The sequence below is a fragment of the Prionailurus viverrinus genome, chromosome B1 (assembly GCF_022837055.1).
Source record: "Prionailurus viverrinus isolate Anna chromosome B1, UM_Priviv_1.0, whole genome shotgun sequence".
In the NCBI taxonomy this organism is placed as follows: domain Eukaryota; kingdom Metazoa; phylum Chordata; class Mammalia; order Carnivora; family Felidae; genus Prionailurus; species Prionailurus viverrinus.
Window position 1 is genome coordinate 49055684 of NC_062564.1, and position 15425 is coordinate 49071108.

General features: G+C 45.4%; 1 protein-coding gene and 1 pseudogene across 4 annotated transcripts in view; both read left to right on the top strand.

Annotated features, from left to right (window-relative positions):
• Positions 1-15425, top strand: part of SCARA3 (scavenger receptor class A member 3) — a 61664-nt gene that overhangs the window by 16239 nt on the left and 30000 nt on the right. The gene's annotated exons all lie outside the window — the stretch shown is intronic.
• On the top strand, positions 11322-13390 carry LOC125164064 (40S ribosomal protein S24-like; annotated as a pseudogene).

Sequence of the window (15425 nt, forward strand, 5' to 3'; positions counted from 1 at the left end):
GGATAGTCATGAGAGGCAGGAAACAGCGTTGTGGAAAGCTGGGCTTTACGTCATTGGGTAAATGTGTTTAGGGGTGACGGGTAAAGTGATTTGCCTAGGGTTGAGAGCTGGGTCAGCGACTCAGGGAGCCACAAGGCCAAGAGGCGTCGAGCACCCTGCCAAGGACTTCCGGTTGTGTCTTGTTGATTTTGGAGAAGCCCTGGAAGGGTTTGTCAGGAGGCGGCCTGGAGATGTGCTCTAATGACTTTAGCCCACGTTGGAAAATCTCTGCTTTTAGAGAATGGCGGCAGAGGGGGTGGGGGGGAGAAAACGAGCCTGTGAGGGAGCCAGAGAGACACAGGCAGAGAACCGTGCCGGTAATGTCAGGGAAACTGAGAGGAGAAAGTTCCAAGAAGGAGGAAATGGTCAACAATGTTGACTGTTCCTCAACAGAGTTAATTGATCCGAGGAAGCCAGGCGGCACAGTCTGAGAGGGCAATGGCTAGATCTGAAGCAAAGGTACAGGGAGACCTCGCATTAGAGAAGTTCCAGAAAAAGGTAACTGAGTAGTGAACAAAGGAAGCAGAGCCAGGCATGAAGGGGTTTCCAAGGTGGGGCTGGCCTGCGCTTATTTAAAGGGAGAGGGAGAGAAGACGGAGTTCTGGAAACAGGCACGTGGTGAGGAAGAAGGTAGCAGTGGGTAAGCTTTGCCTTCGAAAGAAGAAAGACTTTCTTTTGGGGATGCAAGGGAAGGGAGAAATGACATGTACAGACACAGACTTGTTGCACTTAATCTTTTTATGTATAGTACATATGCATTATGAAACATTTTGAAAAATTCAGTAAAGGGGAAAAAACAGCACTTACTCCTACCCCTCAGAGATAATTGACAAGATTTGGATGAGCATTCTTCCAGAAATCTTTGTGTGAATATTGGCACACCGATTTTTTTCATATGGATAAGATTATACTTTCCATGTTATTCTCTATATGTATTTTTAAAATTCAATGAACTTAGATATCTTCCTTGGGTAAAAATTTTTTTAAACTGTTTATTTCAGAGAGAGAGAGAGCAGGGGAGGGGCAGAAAGAGAGAGTGAGACAGAGAATCCTAAGCAGGCTCCACGCTGTCAGCACAGAGCCCAACACGGGGCTCAATCCCATAAACCATGCGATCATAACCTGAGCCAAAATTAAGAGTTGGACAGTCAACTGACTGAACGTTGAGACCCAGGTGTCCCAAGTCTGCATTATTTTTAAAATGGTTGCATAATATTCCATATATGACTTTACAATAATTTATTTAACCGATCCCTTATTGGTGGGCATTTGAGTTATTTACATTCTTCCTGGGGTTTGTCACAACATACAATGATAATCTTCACACATTCATCTTTGCCCCACTGTATAAGCATCCCCTTAGGAAAAAATGCCTAGAAACGGGGTTGCTGAGTCAAAAGGCATGCTCATTTGAAGTTTGGAAACAGAGTGCCACACGACTCCAAAAGCATGAGTGGGCCCCTCAGCCCCACTGGGTTTGAGGTGTAACACGTGGAGGAAGTTTGGGGAAGGTGTAGACTTTTGATCTTTGCAGAAAAGGAGGAAGTGAGTTCATCTTTGGAGAATAAGCGATCAGAGAAGAGAAGGAACAGCGAGCGAGGATCCAAGCGGGACTTGATGAAAGCCAAATCCACGCCATTCTCTGACGCGCTCCCACCGAGCTGGGGTTCCCCAGAGCAATGCAGAGGAAACAGGCTGAGGGGGTGGAGGGCACAAGGGCCAGGAGACAAAGCTAACGGCCCCAGCACGCTGAAGCTTATCCCAGGGGGCTAGACTGAGAGCAGGGTGGAGTGAGGAGTGAAAAGGCTTAGCGCAGTGGAGAGATTGAAGAGCAGTGGGAGAGGTCCTTGAGGTCCAGCAGATGGGACAGCAGTAAACTTTCTGTTCCAGAGGGCACGCCAGCTGAGCTGTGGCCGAGGCAGAGAAGAGACTCATAGATTCCAGGTCAGGGAGCTTGGAGGTCTAGGGAACCAATGGACTTTCAACAAATGTTGCTTCCATTAAAGTTGATGGTAGGAGACAGTCCAGAACATGAGACGCTCATGCTCTGTCTCTCTCTGTCTCTCAATAATAAATAAACGTTAAGAAAAAAAAATTAAAAAAAAAAAGAACTAAAAAAAAAGTTCTATGGTCAAATAAGTTTGAGAAACAAAATTAAACGCAGGTTGAAATGGGCTTTATTTTTCTTTTGCTGCCTTGTCAAAATTTTCACTACATTAATGTGAGCTTCTACGATGGTAATAGAGTATGCAGCACTTTCCAGACTTACTTGATCAAAGAGCTTTCTTTGTTTTGTTTTTCACAAAGAATATTTTGGGATTAGTGTTCCACAGGCCATATTTTGAAAAATGGATTTCTTGAAAGTTGGAAATTGGCCCTGAGCATAAGGGACACTGGGAAAGGATGAAAAATGACAGCAGCAATTCGAGTAGGACCGAAAAAGAGTCCCAATAAAAATGACAGCCACTACCATTTATCAGGTATTTGCCCTTCGCCAGGTACTTGTCATTTATTGTCTCATTGGGGTTTTTTTTCTTTTTTTTTTTAACATTTATTTATTTTTGAGACAGAGAGAGACAGAGCATGACTGTGGGAGGGTCAGAGAGAGGGAGACACAGAATCTGAAACAGGCTCCAGGCTCTGAGCTGTCAGCACAGAGCCCGACGCGGGGCTCGAACTCACCGAGCGAGAGATCGTGACCTGAGCCGAAGTCGGACGCTCAACCGACTGAGCCACCCAGGCGCCCCTCTCATTGGGTTTCCACAGCAGCTCTGTGAGAAGATGGCGTGCTCTCTAGTTTGCACGTGAAGTTGAGAGAAGGGAAGAGAGGCCCCATAAGAGAGAGAGCAGGGGCCTCAAGTGGTGAAACACAGGGAGAGTGAAGGGTTTGAAGATCCAGAAGTGACCACAGAGATCAAGCAACTGGTGATTCCCACCCCTCCCCCACCATTTGCACGGGGTTTCAGGGTTCAGGGGCAGCGGAGGGGTCCCTGTCTACACAGAGGAGGACCAGTGTGTATGTGATGGGGGAGTGTTGGGTCTGTTGCATGGAGTGACTAGAATAGGCAAGGTTCTTTTCTCACATGGAGGCCACACTGTCCCTTGAAGGGGTTTCTAGAAATGGGGTGGGCATCTGGAGTTATCACAATGATCAGGGATTGCTGCTGGCATTTAGCGGGCTCGAATGCCAGAAGTCTGCACAGCGTGGGTAAGCCCTGTCTAACAGAATTGTGCCCCCCAGATAATGTCCCCCAGTTGGGAACACAGAGGGCAAGAAAGGCGAGGAAAGTCATCGGGGATAAAGAAGGCTTAGGATAAAGGGTGAGTCTCCCCTCAGCCTCTGTGGTGACCCGGGAGCACAGTGGAAGGCAGGCTGAGGGCTGGCTCCGAGGACTGACACAGAGGTGGGCAGGAGGAGAGCAAAAACCCATCCCAGAGCACCAAATGTGGATTTTAGGAATGAAGGCGCAGGGAGCAGGTGATCATCACAGGGAAGCAGATCATGACAAGTTGATGAGCTGGAGAATCTGAAAGAGAAGGATCGATTCATTAGAGCGGAGAGGGGCAGACGGATTCCCATCGGAATATATCTGTATCCACACAGGAAGCCTGTGGGGAGGGGGTAATGGCAGGAGGATTCAAATGAAAACAGTTTTGCAACCGTAATTATAGCATTCTGCAACCCTAAACTATAGCCATTCTGCAACTTTAAATATAGCATTGGCTCCTGAGAAGACTCTGAAATCTTTATTTTTACCGACCCAATTGGCCGTTTTTGAAAACCCACTCTGTGAACTCCATAGAAGATAATCATCAAAATATGTTCCTTGAAGTTCCCAAAGAAAGACCTTTTATTCAGTTCCTCGAATCTCTCCCCCTCGCTGACTCTGATGGAAGATTGCAGTCCCGGAAAGGCTACGGAGTGAATTAACTCCATATTTTTGGTCAACCAAAAGAAAGCCAGAGTCAGCGACCACAGTTGAGTTAGCAGTTGGTTCACAGGTCCAGGCTATTTTCCACCTCCAGGGAGAAGTGAACGGAGCTCAACCCCAACAGAGTCAGCAGTCCCGCCAAAAATGTGCCAAGGCATGAACCTTCAATCACACTTTCTACGTGGCTCTGTGAGAGCAGAGGCACAAAAAGAGGGGGTGGGGTGCCTGGGTGACTCAGTCGGTTAAGTGTCCGACTTTGGCTCAGGTCATGATCTCGTGGTTCGTGGGTTCGGGCCCCGCATTGGGCTCTGTGCTGACAGCTGGAGCCTGGAGCCTGCTTGGGATTCTGTGTCTCCCCCTCTCGGCCCCTCCTCTGCCCGCGCTGTCTCTCTCTCTCTCTCTCAAAAATAAATAAACACTAAAAAAAAAATTTTTTTTTTTTAAAAAGTAGTTTCTCTTGTGGCTGTCCTGACACTTGAGTTGGCCATTATGACCTCAGGTATGAGGGGAACAGAGGCTCTTTTCAAATCTTCAGTGGTTGCCACCGCTTTATGAGTCCGAGCTTGCAACCCTGGCCTTCGAAGGCTGTCGGGTTGGTTGTTTGTTTTACTGCCTGCAATTTGTGTAGAAGTTGCTGGATGAGGAGTAGAGCCTGGCTCTACTGGCTGTGCCTTCGGTAGGTCATTCGTGGTGTCTGGCTTCTTCAACACAGGGACCAGGATACGCACCTCATGACAGCGATAATCCCTTGGGGCCTCTGGAACAGGGGAGGCAGAAACTGGCTCATAAAACCGTAGGGGTTTGCTGACTGGAGCAGCTTGCTGCTTATAGTCTAGTCCCAAAGGCTTATAGTCCAGGCATTATCATCTCTTCTCCTGTGTCCTTTCCCAAGCCCACCACCTCTTGTCACAATTTATGCTAGAGTCGGCAAAATGAGGAAAGGAAGGGAAAAAAGGAGAGAAGGCAACAGAGTCTACTTCTGCCTTTCTGGAACCTTAGCCCCCCTTCAGACACCCATGGCCTACAGCATTGCCTCTTCCTCAGCCATCACAGACACCTAGCACCCATGATGTTTGACACTCATCACCGCCTGGGTTTTCGGCATGCCAGGAGTCCTCAATTTCATGGATAACTTATGTATGACCCAGGGAAGAGCCGGGGCCTTGCTTTAGAGAGCCATAACATGCTGGTGCTATTCTAAGGTAATTAATTGGGACACCATTGGAAAATAATACTCCCCCCTTCCCACCAAAAAGAGGTCTTTTAGCTTTAGGAGAGGATTACCATGTCCCTTGTTCTGGTTCTGAGAAAGGGAGAGGAAGCAGACCCTACCTTCCACTATACCCCCACCCCCCCCCAAGTTCATTCCTTTTCCTTAAAAAAGTTGTTTTTAATGTATGTTTTTGAGGGAGACACAGAGAGAGAGAGAGACAGACAGAGTGTGAGTCGGGGGAGGGCCAGAGAGAGAAGGAGACAGAATCTGAAGCAGGCTTCAGGCTCTGAGCTGTCAGCACAGAGCCCGACGGGGGGCTCGAACTCACAAACCGCTAGATCGTGACGTGAGCAGAAGTTGGACACTTAACCAACTGAGCCACCTGGGTGCCCCCATGTTGAATTTTTCAATTCAAACATTAGGCCCCTGTATGTGAATGCTAAGCCTCTGCTGCTTTAAGCCTTTGCATCCTCTATGCATTAGCACCCCCCAATACCCCCTAGCTGTGGAGAACTAAGAATACACAAAATTTAAACCATATTTGAAGTCATTCGTCTTTATTTTTTAATAAAAATGAGCTCTTAAATGAAACAGCAGATGTCAAGAATTAACTAAGGATGCAGGCTTTCTCAAAGGATCGGTAAACTCATTTTTTTGAACACCCACTCTGGGCTCAGCCCTGTGCAGACTGAGGCTGGAAAGAGGATTTCAGACCTGAAGGCGATGTAAACAGACATCGGGCCTGGATAGAAAAGACTTATCCCAGATCTGTGGCCAGTCCGAGCTGGGTATATGCGACCCTGCAAGCCCTCTGTGTGTGTGTTTGGATCGTCCTTCAGATCCCTGGACGTTCAGGAACCACGAACTAACTGGCAGGTCATTTGACCTCTCCACACCTCTGTACCATGACAGGTGGGCTCTGTGACTTCTGAGTTCCTTCCCACTCCCTGTCTCTGAAAACACATTGGAAAGCCGGTGTGCCCAACGTTAAGATCGCCGCAGAAGCCGTAGGAACAGGCAGGCATGGGAGATGGAGAGGAGGAGGAAAATTATCTTCCTGTCTCTTGGCCCAGTGCAAGGAGGGAGTACGGACTCCTGTCTAATCAATCATCCTCTGATCAATCATAGCCTCTGTATCCTCAAGCCAGGCTCTCCTCCATTCTTCAAGTCTGTTTCTTCCTCTGTCCCCTGACCGGAACAATCTTGGTGTAATGTGAATATAATGAGCCTGTGCTTGCAGAGGGCTTGGCTTATAAAAGCCTCCCAAATGCTTTGGATTATGGTCTCATTAAAATGAACAAGGCTAAAGTGGAGAGTTGCTACAGCATTCCAGACATAGGTAAATTAGAGGTCCCCCGAGCCCGCGGCTCTGTGCTGGTGAACAGGAAGTCCAAAGGATTAGAAAGAGGAGGAGACCCCTTGGGGATCGGGGAGGGCGTGAGCTGCGGAGCTGAGATGTCAACAGAGGGAACAACGCCAGGCACTTGTGAACCCCTCATCTACAGAGAGCCAAGTTCGTGCTGTCAACTGTCATTTCCCTGCCCATGGGCTGCAAAGTACCGGAATGGGGTCTTTATTAATTCCCACTTGCTAACGATTGCCAATCTTGGGGGACCTCGGTGGGAGAGCAAAGTTATGACAAAGCTGTGTGCTTTTTGAGGGGGTGTTTGCTGAAGGTCAGTGTCAGCCTTGCTTGATTTAAGTTCTCCCAGATCCCTTGCAAAGGCTATAAACAGCGATGTGACGAAATTGGCCTTGGAGCCAGAACAGGGAGGAGGCCTAGTCACAAGGGAGGGCAGAGAAGCACCATCAAGGGGTGGAGAGAAATGAGAAACGGGCAGGAAGGCCTTGAAGGCATTTCTGCTCCAACGAATGGAAGGAATACCTCCCCTAGGGACCGAGGTGGCGGTAAATCCGGGTAAATCTGACAGCCCTCAGCGTGGTTCTGGCTGGGATCATCTGGGGCTGAGATGTTAGGGGGAGGTTTTGGTCAGATGGAGCATAGAGGGCACCAAGGGATCCTAGCCTGCCTCATCTGAAGCATAAATTTATGGGAAAGGGATGGTAATCGTGGTAACCCCCCCGGGCACAGTTACCCTCGTAAACTGGTGGCAGATTGATGGCAGCATGACAGCCTAAGACACAACACAGGGCTGAAAAGATTGATTTCTTTTTTTTTTTTAATTTTTTTTCTTTAACATTTTATTTATTTTTGAGACGGGGAGAGACAGAGCATGAACAGGGGAGGGTCAGAGAGAGGGAGACACAGAATCTGAAACAGGCTCCAGGCTCTGAGCTGTCAGCACAGAGCCCGACATGGGGCTCGAACTCACGGACCGCGAGATCGTGACCTGAGCCAAAGTCGGCTGCTTAACCAACTGAGCCACCCGGGCTCCCCAGATTTCCTAGGCTATTTATGAGATGATCAGTGGTACCTGCCATATCAGCCCTCCTTCTGCCATTGTACCCACTCCCCTCCAAGGCACACGCATGCACACACACACACACACACTCGTGCACACGCCCATGAGAACACACTAGCTCTATCAGAGAGGCTACCTGGAGATAGCTGTGGATAGGAAAACAACCAGGATTCAGGAGGCTTTGCCACTAGCTGGCTCGGTGACTTTAGCCAGGTGTTATGAGATAACCCCCTGGGCCCAACTCACTTTCCTCACCTGGAGAGTGAGGGGAATAACTTCTCACCCTGTTTCTCTCTCAGGCTAGTCATAAGGACCGAGTGCAATAATGGATATGAGGTCTCCAGCCTCCCCCCAGCTTAGCTCAGAATCGTTGAGAGTGGGGTGCTCACCTGGGGCTCTCGACCAAGCTTCCAGGTAGTTACACACGCGAGCGTAGACCTACTTACTACTGGAAAAGCATAATGTAAAATCATTCCTAGATTCATTTAAAACTGTGTTTGTTGAGTATTTCTCAGTGCCATATACAGCACCAGGGTCTTTGGATAAAGCAGAGAATAAGACAGACATATTCATTACCCCCAGATCTTAAACACTGGGGAAGAGACCTACTGAATAAATAAGAAAAGGTATATTGCTTTCTACAATGGGGAGACACAGAGCACACGGAAGTATGCATGGAGCATACTGGCTCTTCCAGTTTGGGAGCCCAAGGAAGGCCACTGAGGAAGTGACATATATGCTGTGCCCTGGAGGTCAGGGAGAAGGCATTCATGGTGATGATGGTGGCATCTTTAATTTGGGGTCACCCTTAGTCCCTCTCCTACTGAGTCCACTCATTTGATCATTACTCTGAGGAGGCGGTAGGCATGGTCGAAAAGACGTCTGAGTTCAGATCGCAGCCCCATCACATATTCGGTAGGCCATTAAGCAACAGTCTTAACCTCTCTGAACCTCAGTCTTTTTGTCCATGGAAGTGACACTGGAGACTGTAAAGTTTATGGGGTTGTCGTGACGACTGACACAAGGCAAGACCCAGATTTTTATCGAATTAAAAAAGGGAAGAAACAAAAAACTTCGAGCTTCTACTTCTAGTGTTACCAGGTTAAAATATTCTTGGGACATGAAGCTTATGTCCTAGATAAACTACAGGCCAAATGCATAGGTAAAGTTGAAAGAAAACTGAGGAAGTTTACAAAGACCAAGAAAAAGAATTCGAATTAGGAGCTGAAACCAATGGGTCAACACATACATAAGCTGGGTGTCAGGAACAAGGCTGTGAGTGGCACAGGGAGGGGGCAGCAGGCTCAAAGACCCCCACCATAAAGCCTGTCACACTCTGTCACCCCGAGAAACCCTGAGACAGCCATTCTGCCTGGTTTTGGGGTTTTTGTTTTTGTTTATGTTTTGCCCCAGTCTTTTCTGATTGATCACAGTCTTCCTACTGGTTGCTCGATGCCCGTACCTGAGGCATTTTGAAGCTCACCCCAGCTAGTCTGCTCCTTGGAAAAGAGGAGGAGAGAAGCGAGAGGCTGAGCGGGGAGGAGGTGGAGTGGAATACACCTGTCAGAGAGCTGTTGAAGAAACCGGATGTCTCCAGAGAGTCCAGAGGGTGGAAAGGGCTGTGCCAGGGATAGGCTTGCCCTCCCAAGTGTCTGGGGGTCCAGTTTATATTCAGTGTGCACTTGGGCAAGCCAATTTTATTTATTTATTTGTCTACTTATTTATTCATTTAAAATTTTTCTAATGTTTATTCATTTTCAAGAGACAGAGAGAGACAGAGTGTGAGTGGGGCAGGAGCAGAGAGAGGGGCCACACAGAATCTGAAGCAGGCCCCAGGCTCTGGGCTGCCAGCACACAGCCCAATGCAAGTCTTGAACCCACGAACCACGAGATCATGACCTGAGCCGAAGTTGGACGCTTAACCCAGTGAGCCACCCAGGCGCCCTGGGCAAGCCAGTTTTAAAAAGCAAACTGCAGTGGTCCCAGATTGGTTGTTGTTCCCTTGGCACCTGGTAAAAGTCAAGAAAATTCCCTCTGGAAGAAAGAGTCTTGAATACAGACCCCTCAGGATTCTGTCATTTAATCAGGGGGTACGATGTGGATGCCCTTCCACACCTCCCCACCCCGTGCCCTCCCCCTGGAAGACACTCTGGTGGCCCCGGAGCTGTGCACACACAAGCTTTAACAATTTAGAAATAGGGGCACCTGGGTGGCTCAGTCGGTTAAGCGTCCGACTTCAGCTCAGGTCATGATCTCACGGTTTGTGGGTTCGAGCCCCGTGTCTGGCTCTGTGCTGATAGCCCAGAGCCTGGAGCCTGCTTCAGATTCTGTGTCTCCCTGTTGTTCTCTGCCCCTCGCCCGCTTGTGCTCTCTCTCTGTCTCTCAAAAATAAAGATGTTTAAAAAAAATTTATAAATAAATCTATTGAAACATCTGCAAGACACGTGATAAAATGTTCTGATGAAAGCCTCGCACACACGCAAAATCCATAGCTCAACAGAAAAAAGAGCAAAGGCTACATATAGACAATGCATGGGAAAGAATGGCTAGTAAGCACTTGATAATGGTCAGCCTCTTAATTTTTTTCTCTAAAAAATTTTTTTAATGTTTATTTATTTTTGAGAAAGAGAAAGAATGCGGGCAGGGGAATGGGCAGAGAGAGGAGGAGACACAGAATGCGAAGCAGGCTCCAGGCTCTGAGCTGTCAGCACAGAGCCTGACACAGGGTTTGAACCCATGAACCATGAGATCATGATGTGAGCTAAAGTCAGAGGTGTAACCGGGTCACCCAGACTCCCCAATAATTTTTCTTAATAATTTTTTTTTTTACTTTTTAGATAGAGTGAAAGTGTCAGTGGGGGAAGGGACAGATGCAGAGAGAGAGAGAGAGAGAGAGAAAGAGGGAGAGAGAATTCCAAGCAGTCTCCACACTCAGCATGGAGCCTGAAGCAGGATTCCATCCCACAAACCACGAGATCTTGACCTGAGCTGAAATCAAGAGTCAGATGCTTAAGTGATTGAGCCACACAGTCGCCCCAATTTGCATGCCCTTTCTAGATGGCAGTTAGTTCATTTGTTTCCAGAACATTAAAATGTTCTTTCAATGTGATCCAGACAATTCACTTTTAGGAAATTATCTTGAGAAGATCCTATATGTGCATAACATCTTTATGCACAAGGATTTTCAATGAAGTATTACCCCCCACACACACATATATGCATATACACATATGTACACATTTTTTTTTTTGCACATACCTCATGGCCCTTTACTTCTAAACACTTCCGTATGGATTTCTTAAGAATAGGAATATGTCCGAGTACAGTCATAAACTTCATGAATTGCTTTAAAACTTTATGTAACGTACAGTGTGTGTTCCAGTGTTACCAGTGGACCAACAGTATCCTTTGTAGATTTCCTCTCCCCTCCAGCACAGGATCCAGTCTAATGTTAAGGGTTGCATTTAGTTGTCATGTCTCTTTCACCTTTATTGTCTTTTATGACTGATATTTTTGAAAAATACAGTCCTCTCCCACATCCTTTAAAAAAAATTTTTTTTTGATCTTTATTTATTTTTGAGCGAGAGAGAGACGGAGTGCGAGCAGGGGAGGAACAGAGAGAGAGGGAGACACAGAATCCGAAGCAGGCTCCAGGCTCCGAGCTGTCGGCACAGAGCCTGACGTGGGGCTCAGACTCACCGACCGTGAGATCATGACCTGGACTGAAGTCGACTGAGCCACCCAGGCGCCCCGTCACATCCCTTTTTTTAATGTGATGATCATCACTTTGTGTTTTTCTCATGTTTCCTCGTGATTGGATTGCGGTTGTGTGTTCTTGGACAATAAATAGTATATGTGATGATGTGTGCTGCTCCAGCTAACACATCTCTAGGCACACAGTGTCCATCTGTCCCTCACAGGTGATGTTCATTTTGATCACCTGGTCAAGGTGTGGCCTGATTTCCCTGATACATAATGAGTGGGCTTTCCCCCCTCCCTCATAACAAATAAGTCATCTGTGAGAAGACACTTTAAGACCATGTGTATATACTGCTCTTCATCAAAATTTTCCCTGGAGGTAGCATCCGTTGATGGTTCTTGCCTGATTCAGTCTTTACTGTAATGAGTGCAGACTGCTGATTTCCCAACCCCAGCGCTGCTATAAGAAAGAGCCCTTCCCCTGGCCTCCCTGGCTGCTTAAAGCTTGGCTGCCATCATGAATGACAGACACAGTAACTATCCAGACTAGGAAGTTCATGACCAACCAGCGACTTCAGCAGAAACAAATGGTCATTGATGTTCTTCACCCCCAGAAAGGCAACAGTACCTAAGACAGAAATTCAGGGGAAAACCTAGTCTAAATGTACAAGACCACACCAGCTGTCATCTTTGTGTTTGGATTGGGAACCCGTTTGGGTGGTGGTAAGACAACTGGCTTTGGCAGGATTTATGATTCCTCGGATTATGCAAAGAAAAATGAGCCCAAACATAGACTTGCAAGACAGGGCCTGTATAAGAAGAAAAAGACCTCAAGAAAACAGCAAAAGGAACACAAGAACAGAATAGAGAAAGTCAGGGGGACTGCAAACGCCAGTGTTGATGCTGGCAAAAAGTGAGCTGGAGATTGGACAACAGAAGGGGTAAAAATTCTGCAGTGACTTTATCTGTGGCGTTTGTGCAGATTGTGCAGATTCCCTCATGCAGATTCATGAGGGAATTAAGAAACAGAACTTACAAAAAAACGGAAAGAGCCCTTCCTTCTATGTATCTGTCTAACTATCAGTGGTATGGATTCATGAATTCCTGTTTTTAATGACTTAAAATAGCATTATTATACTTAATTATTTTATGACTCAAATTGTTTTAGATTTGGCCAGTGCAGACATCTTCAAGATGGTTTCTGTTTCCTTATGACATCCCCCATCATTTTTTTTAAGCATTCCTTTAATTTCTGAAATAACAAGATGTTCCAGATTCATCTTTACCTACCTTTTACCCCAACCCTAGAATCAGCCATTTCTCTAAGAATGCCTGGATTTTTTTTCTTCTTCTTTTCTAAGACACAGCGTATGAGTGGGGGAAGGGGCAGAGAGAGAGAGAGGGAGAGAGAGAATCCCAAGCAGGCTGTGCACTGACAGTACAGACTTGAGACTCAATCCCACGAACCATGAGATCATGACCTGAGTTGAAATCAGGAGTCAGACGCTTAACCAGTCGGGGTGCCCCTGCCTGGCTTTTTAAAGTGGGAAATAGTATTAGCCACCAAGACCTGGGGCTGCGAGGGCTGTTCATTGCTATTTAAGTGTCTGCTTTCTGAGCCTTTCAACAAAGTTATACCTGAACACATACCGACACATACAGATACATATATGTTATATATGCACATAAGCGTGAACATATACATACCTATATATATTGGAAATTATGAGCTTATATTGATACCCTCAATTTTAATCCATCCCCAAGGGTTCTTTCTTGTCCCCCCCATTCCATATTTCTTACCGACACATACAGATACATATATGTTATATATGCACATAAGCATGAACATATACATACCTATATATATTGGAAATTATGAGCTTATATTGATACCCTCAATTTTAATCCATCCCCAAGGGTTCTTTCTTGTCCCCCCCATTCCATATTTCTGTGTCCCCTTTTCCATAGTGAAAAATCCTGGGCCCAAACCACATCAACACATTTATTCATTTGCTCAGTCTTTTTTTTTTTTAATGTTTATTTTTGACACACACACACACACACACACACACACACACACGTGGGGGAGGGGCAGAGAGAGAGACACACAGAATCTGAAGGAGGCTCCAGGTTTTGAGCTGTCAGCACAGAGCCTGACATGGGGTTTGAACCCACAAACCGTGAGCTCATGACCTGAGGCGAAGTCGGACGCTTAACCGACTGAGCCACCCAGGCGCCCCTCATTTGCCCAGTCTTGAATTAATCTAAAGTAATTTCAGAATTGCTTTACCCATGCTACAATAATAAATAAAATTACTTTATAAGTTTCATACGTGTTTGCACTTCCCCAATTATATCCTACCACATCCCAGATAGAGATTACATAGTCAAAACTAATTTATTTAGTTTACTTAGATTAAATAATTTTAGCTAATTTAGTAGATTAGTTCTTTCCTTCCCTTCAGTATGCTTTGTATTCATTCAAAATGTAAATAAGGTTCATTTGGTTCTAGGTAGGTGGTTTTTTTTTAACCAATAAAATTTAATGTTTTGAATGTGTAAAATATTAAATGTTTTCGAAAGTCAAAACTAAACAAAAAGTTTCACTCAGAGAAATGCCACTCTGTCTATATCCCTTTCACCCTATTTCCCCCACCCCATCCTTTGTAGAAAACAACTTTTTGTTTTTTGTTTTTTTCCTTCCTGTGTTTCTTCTTTTAATAGTAAGCAGATATATGCATGTTTTCTTATTTTCCTTTCTTTCTTACAAAAAAGGTAGCGTACTATATATTTGCACTTTGCTTTTTTACTTAATATCTCCTGGAAATTACTCCATGTCAGTTGATTGAGATTTCCATATTCATTTGTATAGCTGCATAGGGTCCCATTGTGTGTATATAACCATAGTATATTAACCAATCTCCCATGCTTGAATATTTAGATAGTTCTCAGTTTTCACAATTACAAATAATCCTGAAGTGAATAACCTTGTCATATATGTTTTCAGATTGTTGGAGGTGTATATTATAGATAAATTTATAGAAGTATGATTGTGGGGTCAAAGGACAAATATGTATGTGTTTAATTCCCCTCCACCAGGTCTGGGCCATTTGCATTTCCACCCCAATTCCCCATAGCCTGGCCAATGCAGTATATTGTCAGCCTCTGCATTTTTGCCAATCTGATAGTTGAGAACCGTTTTCACACTGTAGTTAAAAAAAACTTAAAAAAAAAAAAGAGGTTAGAGTGGAAGAGAGCCAAAGCATAAGAGACTCTTAAAAACTGAGAACAAACTGAGCGTTGAGGGAGGGTGGGAGAGGGGAGGGTACGTGATGGGTATTGAGGAGGGCACCTTTTGGGATGAGCACTGGGTGTTGTATGGAAATCAATTTGACAATAAACTTCATATATTGAAAAAAAAAAGAAAACAAAAACAAAAAACTTTTTTTAATGTTAATTTATTCTTTGAAAGAGAGAGAGAGAGAGAGAGAGAGAGAACACGGGAGGGGCAGTGAGAAGGAGACAGAGAATGTGAAGCAGGCTCCAGGCTCCAAGCTGTCAGCACAGAACCCAACGTGGGGCTTGAACTCCTGAACTGTGAGATCATGACCTGAGTTGAAGCCGGACACTTACCAGACTGAGCCACCACCCAAGCACCCCTCATACTGTAGTTTTAAGTTGCATTTTGTCTTAGAATAAAGCTGAACATCTTTTCATTTGTTTAGGGGACCTTTTTTTTTTTCAACTGAACTATAGTTAACACACAATGTTACATTAGTTTCAGGTGTACAGCATAGTGATTTGACAAGTTTATACATTATGCTATTCTCACCACAAATGTAGCTACCGTCTGTCACCATACGAAACTATTATAATGCCATTGACTACATTCCCTATGCTGTACCTTTTATCCCCATGACTTATTTATTGCTTAATTGGAAACACTTAGGGGACATTTTTTATCTCTTTTCATAATTGCCTGTTCAGACATTTTGTCCATTTTTCTATAGGATTTTTGGGTTTGGGTTTTCCTATTTCATCCATCCCTCGACCCCCTTCCTTCTGGTAACCATCAATTTGTTCTCTATAGTTAAGAGTCTGTTTCTTGATTTGTCT